Source organism: Canis lupus, chromosome 7 (assembly GCF_003254725.2).
Source record: "Canis lupus dingo isolate Sandy chromosome 7, ASM325472v2, whole genome shotgun sequence".
NCBI classification, from domain to species: Eukaryota; Metazoa; Chordata; class Mammalia; order Carnivora; family Canidae; genus Canis; species Canis lupus.
Genome location: NC_064249.1, coordinates 30,812,419 through 30,827,602, shown reverse-complemented (window position 1 = coordinate 30,827,602; position 15,184 = coordinate 30,812,419). Strand labels below are relative to the sequence as shown.

Below are 15,184 nucleotides of genomic sequence, written 5' to 3'. Positions count from 1 at the left end.
GCCGTCAGAATACAAGACATCTGACTTTCTAGACTCCTCCTACCCACACCTCCAATCTCTCCCCTCTCTCTACCTCACTGCTGCCAAAGAAGACGTTAAGTAGAAGATGAGTCTTAAAGCTGAGCTTAAAAAGGCTAAAAGAATTTGGAGGAATGGGAAGACAGGGAAGCACATTGCTGGGGAAAAGTTCAGGGCTGTAGATAAAGAATGAGGCAATTGTTCTATGTGCAGGGAGTCTTTTGAAGGTTTTTGAAGTAAGGAATTCTGTGATAAAAGTGATATTTTAGGATTAATATGGTGGTGTACAAGATGGTTGGAAATAGGAAGCAGAGACTGGATCCATGGAAACCAGTATAATAAAAATTGAGGCATGTGGTTTGTTGACTAATTGCTTTAAACACTGTTAGAGCTACAAACAGGACAGTTACCTGACCTCGACAGACTTTCAGTCTAATAATAATGTAATAAAATGGAGAATCCATGATAAATATGCTGAAGATGTCCAGTTAATCACGTGGAATAGGAACCTTTGGGAAAAATTCTTGTCAGGTTTTTTTTTTTTTTTTCTTGTCAGGAACTGTTTTATTTCTGACCAATCGTTTTGTTTTTAGTCTCTGGACATTGGATTGTCTTATTGTCTTAGTTTCCTTTTACTCAAACTGTAGTGTTTAGACCACATTATTAACCTGAAAGATGAGATAGGAATTATGGTATGCATTTTTCTTAGCCTCCTCATTCCCATTTCCATTTCATGTCCTTACACCTTTTGTTTTATATTTCTTTTATTGCTTCTATCTTGAAAGTCTTGTTATTCTATGTTTTATGTGGGCTGCCTTTATATCCTTTCTGGAGCAAGGCTGGTGTAAATAAAATTACCATCACCATGACATAATGATAATGTCTGTATTTTTATAGTACTTTAAAGTTTATAGCAGCACTCTCATTTTCATTACCTTAGTTGTTCCTTTCAGGCAAGTATTATGCCCATTTTATAGTTGAGTAAAATAAAGCCTAGATTAAGTGATTTCCCAAGGTCACGTGCTCAGTAAGCACAAAGTATATTTGGGGAACAGCAGGACTTCCAGGTTAGTTCTTACATAGGCTATACAGTGGGGTGTGGTGGAAGGTAGTTTGGGACTCTGTTCTGGAGAGCTCTGAATGCTCTGTATTGGTGGTGTAGAAGTTTGGATTTCTTTTGCGTAGGCAGTACGGAGCCATTGAATTTTTTTTTTTTTTTTTTTTCTGGACTAGCCATGATCAGAGCCCTGAATTTTAAGTGTTTAAAACGCAGCTAATTAGAGTCAAGGTGGGATGCTAAGGTTTTGGACTTCTATTTCTAGGACAGTGCCAAATGAAAGGAAGTAGGGAGGTTGGAAGGGGGAGCTCTTTGGAGAATAGGCAATGAATTCAATTTTGGAAATGTCATTTGAGACATGATTGGGTGGATATTAGGTTATAAACTCATTGTGAAGATCAGAACAGTTTTACTGAAGTAAATGTGTGATAAACATACAAATATTAGGATTGAGATTTGTGCTCATACCACAAATGTGTGTGTATGGATTGAGTCGGAGCATTGTAAATACTAGACATCTCATTTTGACTTTGCCACTGACTTCTGTGGTTGTTTCAACAGTAAGATGGTGATAATACCAGTGTTAGAGTGATGCTGTGGGGAGTAACAAATTGATAACAGAAGTATTTTTAAAGCACTGTAATAGTTTTTCTTACAGGAGCACAAGAGTAAAATCAGCAATTTCATTACTTGTATTGTTGCTGTAGTGAAGGAGAAGCGTAGCTTTAGATTGATTCTGTGGGGCACCTTACTGCAGGTTGTACATTTCCTTGTGCAGCCAGCACCTTGCAAGAGGGAGTATACTCCCTGCTACTCCTGAAAGTTTTACATGGTGGTGGTGTTGCATTGTAGCAAACATAAACTTTGAAGGTATTCTGCTATCTAGTCCCCATCCCTGCCTGTGCATCCTTATCTTATGCTACTTCCTTATAGAGCCTGACTCAACACTTCCACCCAGGAAGTCCCCTTATAGATCCGCCACACAGCTGCTTTTATCAGGTTGTCATTTTTTATTTTTTTTATTTTTTTATTTTTTTAAATTTTTTATTTATTTATGATAGTCGCAGAGAGAGAGAGAGAGAGGCAGAGACACAGGCAGAGGGAGAAGCAGGCTCCATGCACTGGGAGCCCGACGTGGGATTCGATCCCGGGTCTCCAGGATCGCGCCCTGGGCCAAAGGCAGGCGCCAAACCGCTGCGCCACCCAGGGATCCCAGGTTGTCATTTTTTAAAAATCTACTTAAAATTTTGTGTTGAAGAGCTGTTCAGGGAAGGTTGCTATATTTTGTTCTGATGCTTATTTGGGCTCTTTCAACCTCCTTTCCCATCACCTACCCATCCTGCTCCACAGTCTAATCCCAGTTTGAAAGTAAACCTGATGTTTTGGTCAGGCTGGCATCTGGGATTCTTTGTGAGAACCTCTGCTCACATTGTCCCCTCCTTGGGAATGTCATAGTGTGTGACATGGTATAGTGAGTTGAGAGACCTGGGTTCTAGATCACTAATTAGCTTTGTGATTTTGGGATAAGTTACTTCACTGATGCCCCCCCCCCCCCCCCCCCCCCCCCCCCCGCTTTTCTTCATATTTGTAAATAAGAGTTTTTACACTTAAAAGCCATTTGAGTGTTTTGGGTTTTTTTTGTAGTTCCTATCTATCTATTTATCTATCTATCTATTTATCTATCATCTATCTATCTTAGAGTTCTTTTTAAAATGAAGTTTAGACCCCTGGGTGGCTCAGTGGTTGAGCATCTGCCTTTGGCTCGGGGTGTGATCCCCGGGTCCTGTGATCCCAGGGTCCTGGGATGAGTCCCGCATTGGGCTCCCCACAGGGAGCCTGTTTCTTCCTCTGACTATGTCTCTGCCTCTAATGAAAAAAAAAAAATCTTAAAAGAATAATAAAATGAAGTTTAGGCCGAAGCTTACTATATGAAAGCTAAGAGTGGACTTGTTCCAATGGAAATGGTTGTCAGGGCCAGAAAAGCATCCTCTCTCTCTTATCATTGTGGCCCCTAAGGCACTTCCACAGGATTCTTACAGACTCCTGCTGAGCACTGTTGGAAAGCTGTTGTTCTTGTTTATCATAAAGGACCTATCTGTTATTCTGTCTCCAAAAATAGCTGATCTCTCAAGCCTATGCTACTGTCCTAGTTTCTCTGAGTTTAGCACTTAATTTGTGTTCATTTAGCTAATTCAGCACTTCATTATACACAGTCTTATTTTCTTCTCTAATTGAGTTATATAAGTAAATCTTTTCTCCTCTAAGAGGAGAGCAAGTGTGTTCTTGAGAGCAAGAACACACTGCTAAGGACAGAATAGACATTTAGCAGATAATGTTTGATTGATTAAATTAGGGTTCTTAGTCTTTGTTGGGATAAGAATCACCCTTGGAACTTTCTCAGCATGCAAAGGCATAGGCCTTTCCTCCAGAGTTCCTAATACAGTAGAGGTATGGCCATCCACAGTTTAAAAAAGCTTTACAAATGGGGCGCGTGGGTGGCTCAGTCAGTTAAGCATCTGCCTTCGGTTCAGGTCATGATCTCAGGGTCCTGGGATGGAGCCCCACTTCTGGCTCCCTGCTCAGTGGGGAGTCTATGTCCCTCTCTGTCCCTCCCCCATCCTGCTCTCACACGCATTCTCTCTTAAATAAATACAATCTTTAAAAAAAAAAAAAGTTTTATAAATTAGTAGCATTGAATGATTAGGATAATTTAAATTAGGATAGTTTCATTTCAAGACTATTGCTTAGACTATTTTGAACAGTGATTCTTGATATACTAAAGTGGCTCTACTGTGGAAAGACAAACAGAACTAGTAAACCTAGGTCCTTATTCTGTTTGTAGCACTGTGTAGCTTTCTGATGATGCTTCACTTTTCTGGCCCATAGGATTCTCACGGATATATTGTAGATTGTCTTCATACTTTTTTTTTTTTTTTTTTTTTTGCTTTTTAAGCTACAGAGTTCGTAATATTTCTTGGGTGAAGGCCAGTAAACAGATACTTTGAATAGCTTGGCTTTCATCTGAATACCATTTTAATAAATATATTAAAAATATAGAGCATGATAGACATGATCCTATCTTAGCAACAGAGCTAAATCATGAGATGGGTAGTCCAGAAAGGTGGAACTAAGTTTTGAAACATCTTACTACAGTGTGAATGAATAAAGACAGTAAGCTTATCAGAAACTGTAATAGTTTTCAATGTGAGCATGAACTGGATTATAATTAACCAACCTGACTGGTCCTTCTGCATTCATTTAATTCAGTAAGTATTTATAGAACTTCTTTATTCCTTGCCATGTACCCAACACTGGAGATAGAATAGTGAGAAGGATGGATATGGTTTTTGCATTCAAAGCTTACAATCTGTTGGGCAAGTCATACATTAAATAACACTGTTCCTACTTAACTGAGTAAAACATGGAAATCCGGGGTACTCTGAATAAGATAGGGTCATCAACTTAAAGATAGGGACACCTAATCTGGACAAGAGGATTTGGGACGGGCTCCCTAAGCAAGTGATGTTTATACTGAGACATGAAGGATGACAAAGTTAATCAGTCCAAGACTGAATAGGAAGTAGGATTGCAAATGTTCTAGGCAAAGGGAACAGTATAGTACATTACTCTTGAAACTCGTGGAAAGCATAGCACTTTCAAGGAACTCAAGTTGGGCCTGTCTAGTCCAGATTTAGCTAAAGAGGTGATGATGATTTTATTATAAGGCTATTTTTATGATCTTTGTCCTTTTTAATGGCTAAATATACAGGCAAAATCTGTGGAAGAGACTCCATACCCTCCACCAAATGTATTGATTTCCAGTGACAATAATAAATAACATTTACCAAGCCTTTGAGCCAGTTACAAAATGCTTGACATGCATTTTTGTATTAATCTTGACAATGACCCCATGAGGTTATGTGCAGTTGTTATCCATATCTTTCACGTGAGAAAACTGTGGTTAAAAGAGGCTAAGTGGCACATCTAGGTCTCTGGCCTATTTTGATTGTGGCAGTAGCAATTAAGAGAATTATCATGCTCTTAACCATTAAATTCTGTTTCAGGCCACTTGGATGAGAAGTATGTAGCAGCTATTACTTCTGAGTTTATCCTTAGAGCACTTAAAGCTCCCATGCCCAAACTGTGTGGTCTAGAACCAATTGTATATTCATCTCTATTTGCAATTTGGAGAGGTGGACAACTGATTACTGCCTCTATTGTTAACCTATCTTTCAGGTATCTCCAGATGTTGATTATAAAAATATCTTGCAGGGTGCCTGAGTGGCTCAGTTGGTTAAGTGTCCATCTCTTGGTTTCGGCTCAGGTCATGATCTCAGGGCATCCAGGTTCGTGTTCAGCAGAGTCTGCTTGTCCCTCTGCTCTTCCCACTGTTCTCTCTCTCTCTCTCTCTCTCAGATAATAAATAGAATCTTTAAAGAAAATATTTTGAAACTATTTGTGTACACATTGCTGAATCTGATAACCCATAAATCCTGAACATTTTGGATTTCTGTTAAGAATTATATCTAAGGGGTGCCTGGGTGGCTCAGTTGGTTAAATATCTGCCTTCAGCTCAAGTCATGATCCCAGGCTTCTGGGATTTAGCCCCACATCAGCTGCCTGCTCAGCGGGGAGCCTGCTTCCCTCTCTCAGAGCTTCTGCCCCTTCCCCTGCTTTCCCTTCCCCTGCTTTGTGCTCTCTTTCTCTTGCTCTCTCTCAAATAAACAAAAAAATAAAAAAATTAAAAAAAAAGAATTGTATTTAAAACTGAAGTTGCAGTTGTTAACAATTAGATAATTTTTATTTGGGGCATCGTTTATTTTCTATTTTTTCATGACCCAGTATGCTACATAGGAAATTAGGACTTACTCTGTTTTGTATTATTTTGATTAACATGTGTTTAAAATATTCTACAGAGAGGGAGGCAAACTGTAAGAGACTATTGACTAGAGAAAACAAATTGAAGGTTGCTGGAGGGGAGGTGGGGGGGATGGACTAAGTGGGTGATGGGAATTAAGGAGGGCACTTGTTATGATGAGCACTGGGTGTTATATGTAAGTGATGAATCCCTGAATTTTACCCCTGAAACTAGTTCTACACTGTATGTTAACTAACTTGAATTTAAATAAAATCTTGGAAGAAAATATAAATAAATAAATAAATAAAATATTTTAATGTTTAATGAGTTCTAACTTAAAATTGATATATAGGCAAATATACTATGCATTTGTTTCCCTTTCCCTTTACCCCTTACCAAACTGTTATTAAACCAGAGGTGTAGGGACACCTGGGTGGCTCAGCAGTTGAGTGTCTGTCTTTGGCTCTGGGTGTGATCCCAGAGTCCAGGATCAAGTCCCACATAGGGCTCCTTGCAGGGAGCCTGCTTCTCCCTCTGCCTATGTCTCTGCCTCTCTCTGTGTGTCTCTCATGAGTAAATAAATAAAATTTAAAAAATATAAAAATAAACTAGAGGTGTAGCTTTCAGTTGAGGAAACATGGCAGTTGAATATTATTTCTTATAAGTTAGTCATTTAATAGTATTGGTGTTCTCTATCATATATACCCTATTTAGTCTTGCTCAGTGTCACCCAGTTTAGTTGTTATACTGTTCTTGTCTGAAATATTTTTCTTTACACTACCTTGTTGAGAGCTACTCCCCTCCAGTCATCTAGTATTTTCTTACACAGTCAGCCAAGAATGCTATTTAGGGAGACTAAATATTAGGAGACTAATACACACACACACACACACACACACACACACTCATACACCAATCAGTTAGAAGGGAATTGGTGAGAATCCTTTGATGTTAGATACTGTAAACATCACTATAGCCTGGGAAGATGAATTAATAATGCATATTGCTGGAAGAAATCATGTTGTGTTTTCAGGGACTTAGACTCTAGTGTCAGAGCCACTGCCCGCTCATGATGCTGGAATCATGTCTTATCAGTTATATAATGCTATAACAACCAATATAATGTTGGTTTATTTTTTTTTAAAGATTTATTTATTTATTTATGATAGAGAGAGAGAGAGAGAGAGCGAGAGCGAGGCAGAGACACACAGGAGGAGGGAGAAGCAGGCTCCATGCTGGGAGCCCGATGCAGGACTCGATCCTGGGACTCCAGGATCGCGCCCTGGGCCAAAGGCAGGCGCTAAACCGCTGAGCCACCCAGGGATCCCCTATGATGTTGGTTTAATTACTGAACCCCTTTCTGGAATGTACTTGTGAGTATGTGTAGACACATACCCATTGGTGCATAGTGCCTACACATATCCACACTTACACCACAGATGTGTCTGACTCCTCATGTATGTACATTTAATTTTAAAAAGGAATCCTAGTACACCTGTTACATAATTTGCCTCCATCCCCGTTTCTTAAATTTTTGCAAGGCTTCCTATTCAGGATTTTTTCAGGTAAACTTTTTTTATTTGCCAAGTGTAACCTTTGGGTAATTTCAAGGCTAACTTTTTTTCCTCCTCCTTTTTCTTTTAAAGATCTCTGAACTTTATTTAGTTGAGTAACTTCTAGTGGCATAAGTAACAAATGATAAATTAATTGTTGAATTATGACTCAGGGTGGCCGTAGCTGATCAAGGGTGATTCTTAGGTTAAACAGAAAGGCCCAATGAATCTTAGCAGAGGAGCAATTTTTTACCTTGTCTTATAAACTAGAAAATACTGACATGGCTACAAGTTTCAGTTTTTCTTAAGATTTTATTTATTCATTTTAGAGAGAGGAGGGGGAGGGGCATAGGGAAAGGAAGAGAAACAAGCAGATTCCCCACTGATTGGGGAGCCCTGACTTGTAGGGTGTGGTCCCAGGACCCTAAGATCCTAAATTCATGATCCGAGCCCTGAGCCAAAATCAGGAGTCTGAAACTCAACTGACTGAGCCACCCAGGTACCCCCTAACCTGCCTTTTTTTAATTTAACAGTTGTTCATAAATATTCTTCCACGTCTCACCTCATCCTTCTGAATGCTTGCATAGTACTTTATTGTATGGGTGGATGAACTAATTTAAATTTACTTGATCCCTTTTGATGTGTTAGATTTTTCCCCATAGTTACAAGCATTCCTCTATACTACTGGGTTTTTCTAAAGATTTTATTTTTAAGTAATCTCTACACCCAACATGGGTCTCTAATTCACAACCCCAAGATGGAGGTGCATGGTCCACTCACTGAGCCAGCCAGGCATGTCCCAATAGTGTATTTTTTTTTTATATATAAATTAAGAATAAAAATTGTAGGATAAAAAAATTACACCTGTAAGAATTTTACATTTTGTCATTGTATATTTTTACCTATCTACAATATATATTTTATCTACAGTATTTAATAGTGTCAGTTTCTCTGTAAGTTCTTTTAAATTATTGCTATGTTGATAGATGAAAAATATTTATCAACATTTTCATATATCTATCGTAAGTTTGCATCTTTTAAAATATTTTTCTTTCATATTGCAGTGGTTCTAGCCTTTCAGAATATTTGTGGTTTTCCTGAAAATTTATAACTTAAATATTCTCTTTCTATGAGTAAGTACCTCCCCCTTCTTCCATCTAATTAATTCTTATCTGTCTTGAGAAGTAGTTTAGGGATGAGAGGAGAGATTGGGTCACCTGTTGGGAACTCAACTTCTACTGCCTTCCCCATTTCTCCCAGACTCAAAGTCCGAGTCAGAGTTAGTGACCTTTTCTGTTTCTGTAAATCCTATTTAGCCATCTATCTTAGCGCTTTTAATTACAGGTTAACTTTTTTCTCTTTTTCAGAATAGCTTAAGCTCTGTGTGGTTAAGGACTGCATTTTATCCCTGACATTTAACATATGCTTGCTGAGTATTTGGTGCTTAACAGGGATGTTTATTTATTTGTTCTCTGCTTTTACAGAATTAATTTTACACCTGTTAGACCAAACAGCATTTTAAACACTGACATACATAAACTCCTAATAAGATAAAGACAGAAGAAACAACACCATCACTTTATAGTCTTCTAGAACTATTGCAGTTTAACTTTTCATATTTGACAATGTAGACAACTAGTTTTAACAGAGAACACTTAAGCAGATATGACTGCTTTCTTAGGTAAGAATTTTACAGACATTACCTATATTACGGTGGAGCTGAAGAGCATTGGTCTTCTCCAAGCTGCACGGCGGGAACCAGCAACGGTGCAGTGGAACTTGTAGCCCTTTTCATGGCCACGGCCTTGGCGGGTTGCACATGCCAGCCCTCACGTCTCCTTGTGCTTGCTGTGGACTGGTGTGGTGAGGCACTGGGTGGCAGGAGTTCCTCTGATAGCTTTACGGAGTGGACCAATGAGGATAGCCACTGAGATCTTGCCCGCGGAATCCTCACCAACCCAGTAAGAACTGGGGACTCTGAGAGTTGCATAGCGGGGTCCAGCTTGCTCCTGGGCAAGCCCGAAGGCTTCAAGCCGCCTTGAACTGGTTTACACCCCCGCTGGCAGGCCTGGGGTGGGTGGTGCCTTAGGAGCGGGCCTTGCGGGGTGGGCGGGGCCGGGAGCGTAGGAGCCCCGCCTCCCCTCCCCGCTTCCCCGCGCGCCCTGGCCGCACCCCCGAACCTCTGGCAGCTCTTGCGCGCACTTGGAAGCTCCCATCTTGGCATCGTTTTCAGCTGATGGCTGCTGTCAGCCTGGAGGGGTCAACAAGTATTGATGGAGTGATGTTTTGATTTTCAGATTTTCTTTGATTACCGTACTTCTAGTGGAAGAGGATAATGAACTTGTATCTTTAAGAGAGCCTGGGGCTATCACAAAAATTTCGTGGCCCATATAACTAAAAATAGTAATTATGAATTCTTTATTCTCTTTTGTAATGCATTGGTGTTTGTTTTATATATCAAATATTTAAAATTATTCAACTTTGAGTAAATTTACTTTCCAGGGAGATCTAGCATGTTTATCTTGTGCCTTTGAGTACTCTCCCATCGATCCTTGGTATATTGATCTCCCGCCATAAGGAAGTGAAAGGAGCTCTGTCTCTGGAACCGGACAGATTTGGGTTGGAATCTTGGCTTTGCCATTTACTGGCTGTGGGCCAATGGGCTAGTTATTTAGTCTCTTTGTAGTACTCTACAGAATGATTCATTTTATTTAGCAAGTTTATGCATAGCATATATTTACTGAATGTTTACAGTTTTCAAGGCACTGTTCTAAGTTTGTGATTGTAATGGCCATAGTGCTTATCTTTATGGAGTATTCCATGTGCCAAGGTTCTCTTATCTGTGACTGTTACACATTTGCCCTCTTTCCCTGGATCTGTGGCTAATTTCCCTTCTACTTAACAGAGCTTCAGTGACAGACAGCCAAATTTTACTAATCTGGAAGCAGGGTATGCAGACTAACCATTGTTTAAAAGAAATACTGGGGCATCCCCGGTGGCTCAGCGATTTAGCCCTGCCTTCAACCTGGGGCCTGATCCTGGAGACCAAGGATCGAGTCTGCGTTGGGCTCCTTGCAGGGAGCCTGCTTCTCCCTCTCCCTGCATCTCTGCCTCTCTCTCTGTGTCTCTCATGAATAAATAAATAAAATCCTTAAAAATAAATAAATAAAAGGAATACTGCATGTTTGAAAGAATAAGAAATGATCAGCAGAAAAATCTAAACGATCTCTCATTGACCCCTGCATGGTAACCAATAAATGCTAGCTGTATTTATCACCTTGGTAGTCAGATACTTTCTTTTTCTAGCCATCTCTTAGCTGTCAGTCATAGAGAGGGGAGAATTGAAGTCTAGGAGGGACTGATCAGCTGTAGCACTGTAATCATGGAAAGCAGAATCCTATCTCACCCTTGTACAAAATGTTCCTTTTAGCACAGGCAACTTGAGTGAGTATAATTTTTTACTCTGTGTGCTCATAAGACATTTTGATTTTTTTTATCAAATATTTGAGAGGGAGGATGCCTAGGTGGCTCAGTGGCTTTGCCTGCCTTCAGCCCAAGACGTGATCCTGGAGTCCCCGTATGAGTCCCACATCGGGCTCCCTGTGTGGAGCCTGCTCCGCTCCCTCTGCCTCTCTCTCAGTCTGTGTGTCTCTCATGAATAAATAAAAAAATATATTTTTAAAAAAATATTTGAGAAGGGAAGAATAATAGAGGAATGGAAAGATAATGCTGTTTGGGCAGTCTAGGAGTTTATTTAGATTTGACATACTTAATAGGACTCAGTCTTTCCAGTGCTAGATTTAAGTGGGATTTAACCTTTGAGCAAACTTGGGGTTCTTGGAGGCATCAGTCTGTTTGCTTTTACAGGTAGTACCCTTTTAGCCAATTTTGTCAAGCAGTTTCTATGTTTTTCTTTATCAATGTAACTGTTATTTTTATGATGTTGAGTGATTCCTGTGGAATAATAAAGATTTCTAAATATCATATATAACTTTAACCATACAGTAGGTTTGGTTAAGTTTACAGAGTCATTTTTTTACTATCTTTTGTCTAATTTATATAAATAATTTGAGATAGTCCCTCATCTTTTCTCTGTACCTCTTCTCTTGTTAATTTCTCTTCCCTTCTTCCCCAGTTAATTGAGAGTTGGCTGGGTTTTATTTTTTTCAATCCCTACATCCTATTCTCCAAATCCTTCTTCTCCTTTGACTTCTCATATGACTCTTTTTTTCCTAACCCCTTAAATTTAAAAAGAAAATTGTCCCTATGATGCATTAATGCCGACTATCCATTTGTTTTATTTTGTCCCTTCCCCCCAAATTTAAGGTGGTTTATAAAGATTCATAAACTAGCAAGAAATGCGAGCTAAAGATGTAAAATAAAATCAAGGCTTAATATAAAAATCCAATATTTGCTTTCAGTAGAGCATAAATATTTCTCTAAAGTTCATATTAGGTGGTACAAAAAAAAAAAGAAGAAACCTGGTCGATTTATGTCCATAACATTTAAAAGCAAATACACTTTTGTTTAAAGTAAAGCACAATTCCTTGACACTAAGGTCATAAGGGAATTTTTTCTTTGAGGCTCTATAAACAGGACTCCCTGGGACGCCTGGGTAGCTCAGTGGTTGAGCATCTACCTCTGGCTCAGGGCATGATCCTAGTTCTGGGATCGAGCCCCACATTCGGCTCCCTGAGAGGAGCCTGCTTCTCTATCTTTTTCTTTGCCTCTCTCTGTGTGCCTGTCATGAATAAATAAATAAAATCTTAAAAAAAAAAACAAAAACAGGACTCCCTGTTATGGAATGAGCAGTAGCCTCATTGTAGCCCACGATGGATGCACCAGCAGACTTTGGAACACCCCTGTATAGGCCACACATCAAACAGATCACCCCATGTAAAGGCATTTATGCAGTAGAGAGGTGAGAATGATTCAGAACAGAGTCTGAGCTAAAAGAGGAAAAGGTTTTGGAATATTTAGAATGATAGAGATATTCTTATATTCATATTCTTAGTCAATCTTCTATAAATATTCCCTCTCTCAACTTTTTGTTCAAGGAGTAAGTATATCTGTGTTCACATTAGTTCAGGAGTAATGGCAGTAGGAAGTTTTGTCAGAATAAATACTGAAAATACTGAACTGCACTGTTTTTTTTTTTAATTTTTATTTATTTATGATAGTCACAGAGAGAGAGAGAGAGGGAGAGGCAGAGATACAGGGAGAGGGAGAAGCAGGCTCCATGCACCGGGAGCCCGGCGTGGGATTTGACCGCGGGTCTCCAGGATCGCGCCCTGGGCCAAAGGCAGGCGCCAAACCGCTGCGCCACCCAGGGATCCCTGCACTGGTTTTTAAATTGTGCGTATTATTGAAGGTAGGGAGAGAAAATGGTCTTGTTCAGGAAGACTAGTTGGCTACTCACATGGCCTCTCAGGGCAGCCCTGGTGGCGCACCGGTTTAGCGCCGCCTGCAGCCCAGGGTGTGATCCTGGAGACCCTGGATCAGTCTCACGTCGGGCTCTCTGCATGGGGCCTGCTTCTCTCTCTGCCTGTGTCTCTGCCTCTCTCTCTGTGTGTCTCTCTGAATAAATAAATAAAAATCTTAAAAAAAAAAAAAAGGGTATTACTACATTGGCAGGCTCATTGGCAGGCCTGCTTCTCTGAAACTCAGTTTTGTTACCATACTTGCAGGTAATTGGGTTCAGAGGAACTGAGTCTTGCTAACCAAATACAGGATGGGACGGAAATAGAAACAATGCTTGTGCATTTGCCTGCAGTTCAGGTCATGATTCCAGGATCCTGGGATCACGCCCTTCATAGGGCTCCCTGCTCTGCTCCCTGCTCTGCTCCCTGCTCTGCTCCCTGCTCTGCAGGGAGTCTGCTCCTTTCCCTCTCCCTTTCCCCTCTGTGTGTGCACACTCTCTCTCAGAAAAGAAAAGAAAAGAAAAAAGAAAAGAAAACAGTGCTTGTTTGTGTTAACCTAACATGAGAAGTATATTTGCATGGTGGACTAGAATTGTTGGCCATTCAGCAGTATGTATTCTTGCTTTAGGAGAAGCCAAATTATAATTAGAAGAGTTGCTTAATGACTCTTCCTTAGTCAAGGCCAAGGAAATTAATTAATTATGCTGATGATCAAGACATACCTTTCCTGCCGGCTAAGGTATATTTAACCCTGAACGGTGCTGGTCACATCCTGAAAATTTTGGGAATTTTCTAGTTTTCCCTTTCCTATTCTTTTTCTTTCTTTCTTTTCTTTTTTCTTTCTTTTCTTTTCTTTTTTTTTTTTTTTTAAGATTTTATTCTTTTATTCATGAGAGACAGAGAGGCAGACACACAGGCAGAGGGAGAAGCAGACTCCCCATGAGGAGCCTGATAAGGCACTGGATCCCAGGACTCTGGGATCACTACCTGAGCCAAAGGCTCAATCACTGAGCCACCCAGGCGTCCCTCCCTTTCCTATTCTTAATCCAGGCACTGCCTTCTAAAAACATGGACAGAGAAAATTTAGTTAAATAGTCTGCTTAAAGGGTGTTATAAATAAGGGAAAAGGTTGATATTTGATATTTGGATTATATGTGAATCTCAACTCCCCATGTTGTTCTTGTTTGTCAAGCTGTTAAGGCATAGTGAGCTCTCGGTTATAATAAATATGTATAGCTTGCATAGTTTTCACTGCTTTGCCAGAGTAAAAGAGTATATCTAAAAGTGCTACCCATAGGCAGCAGTTTAGGTATTAATTTTAATGCATATGACAGGTGTACACATGCATAATTAACTGCTCTGGTGGCTTAATGGTTATATTTTGGCATTGTAGTCAAATTTGATACTCCCATTCCACCTTTCCCTTTTATTTTCAGTCTGGCAGGTGCTGGGAATGCTTGAAGCAGAATACGTAGCCCCTTGAACAACAATATGCTTTGAAAAGTGATCACTTTGATGCAGACACGAAAGTTTCTTGTCAGCATTAAACCAGAGTTTAGGAGCATGGAATGATTGAAATTGACATAGGTATAGGAACCAGGTAGTATTAGGACAGTTGGCTGTCTGAAAGAAGAAATTGTGTGTCAGGGTCATACCTTATGTAATACACAAAAATGAGTTCTGGAGATATTAAGGATTTGAATGTTTAAAGAAAAACTCAGAATAGCACTAGGACAACAGGAGGGATAATTTTAATTTAATTTTAGGAATGGAAAGCCTTTTTGACATGACACACAACTCATAGAATGAAAAGATTTGATAGATTTGTGTAAAATATATAAGGTTCTGCCTACCAAAAGAATGTACAGATATAAATAAGGTATGTAATATGTGGGAGAAAATATCAGTAGCCTATATGTTAGATTTAATTTTTCCTTAATGTATTAAATCCTCTTAGACATCAAAAATAAATGACAAATATCTCAATAGAAAAACGGTCAAAGGGATCCCTGGGTGGCGCAGCGGTTTGGCGCCTGCCTTTGGCCCAGGGCGCAATCCTGGAGACCTGGGATCGAATCCCACATCGGGCTCCCGGTGCATGGAGCCTGCTTCTCCCTCTGCCTGTGTCTCTGCCTCTCTCTCTCTCTGTGACTATCATAAAAAAAAACAAAACAAAAAAACAAACAAAAAAAAAACGGTCAAAATGTATGAATAGGCAGTTCAGTTAGGCGTATAAGCGTTTGAACCCTGATTAAGATTCTCAGCTGCAAAAACCAGA

At 39.7% G+C, this 15,184-nt stretch overlaps 1 protein-coding gene and 1 long non-coding RNA gene across 6 annotated transcripts in view; one reads left to right on the top strand and one right to left on the bottom strand.

Annotated features, from left to right (window-relative positions):
- Nucleotides 1-9,558, bottom strand: part of LOC112648695 (uncharacterized) — a 71,988-nt gene extending 62,430 nt beyond the window's left edge. Inside the window, exon 1 of the long non-coding RNA XR_003129218.3 lies at nucleotides 9,190-9,558. This is a non-coding gene — a long non-coding RNA (uncharacterized LOC112648695). The remainder of the gene's footprint in view (nucleotides 1-9,189) is intronic.
- Nucleotides 1-15,184, top strand: part of POU2F1 (POU class 2 homeobox 1) — a 187,918-nt gene that overhangs the window by 7,263 nt on the left and 165,471 nt on the right. The window lies entirely within an intron of this gene.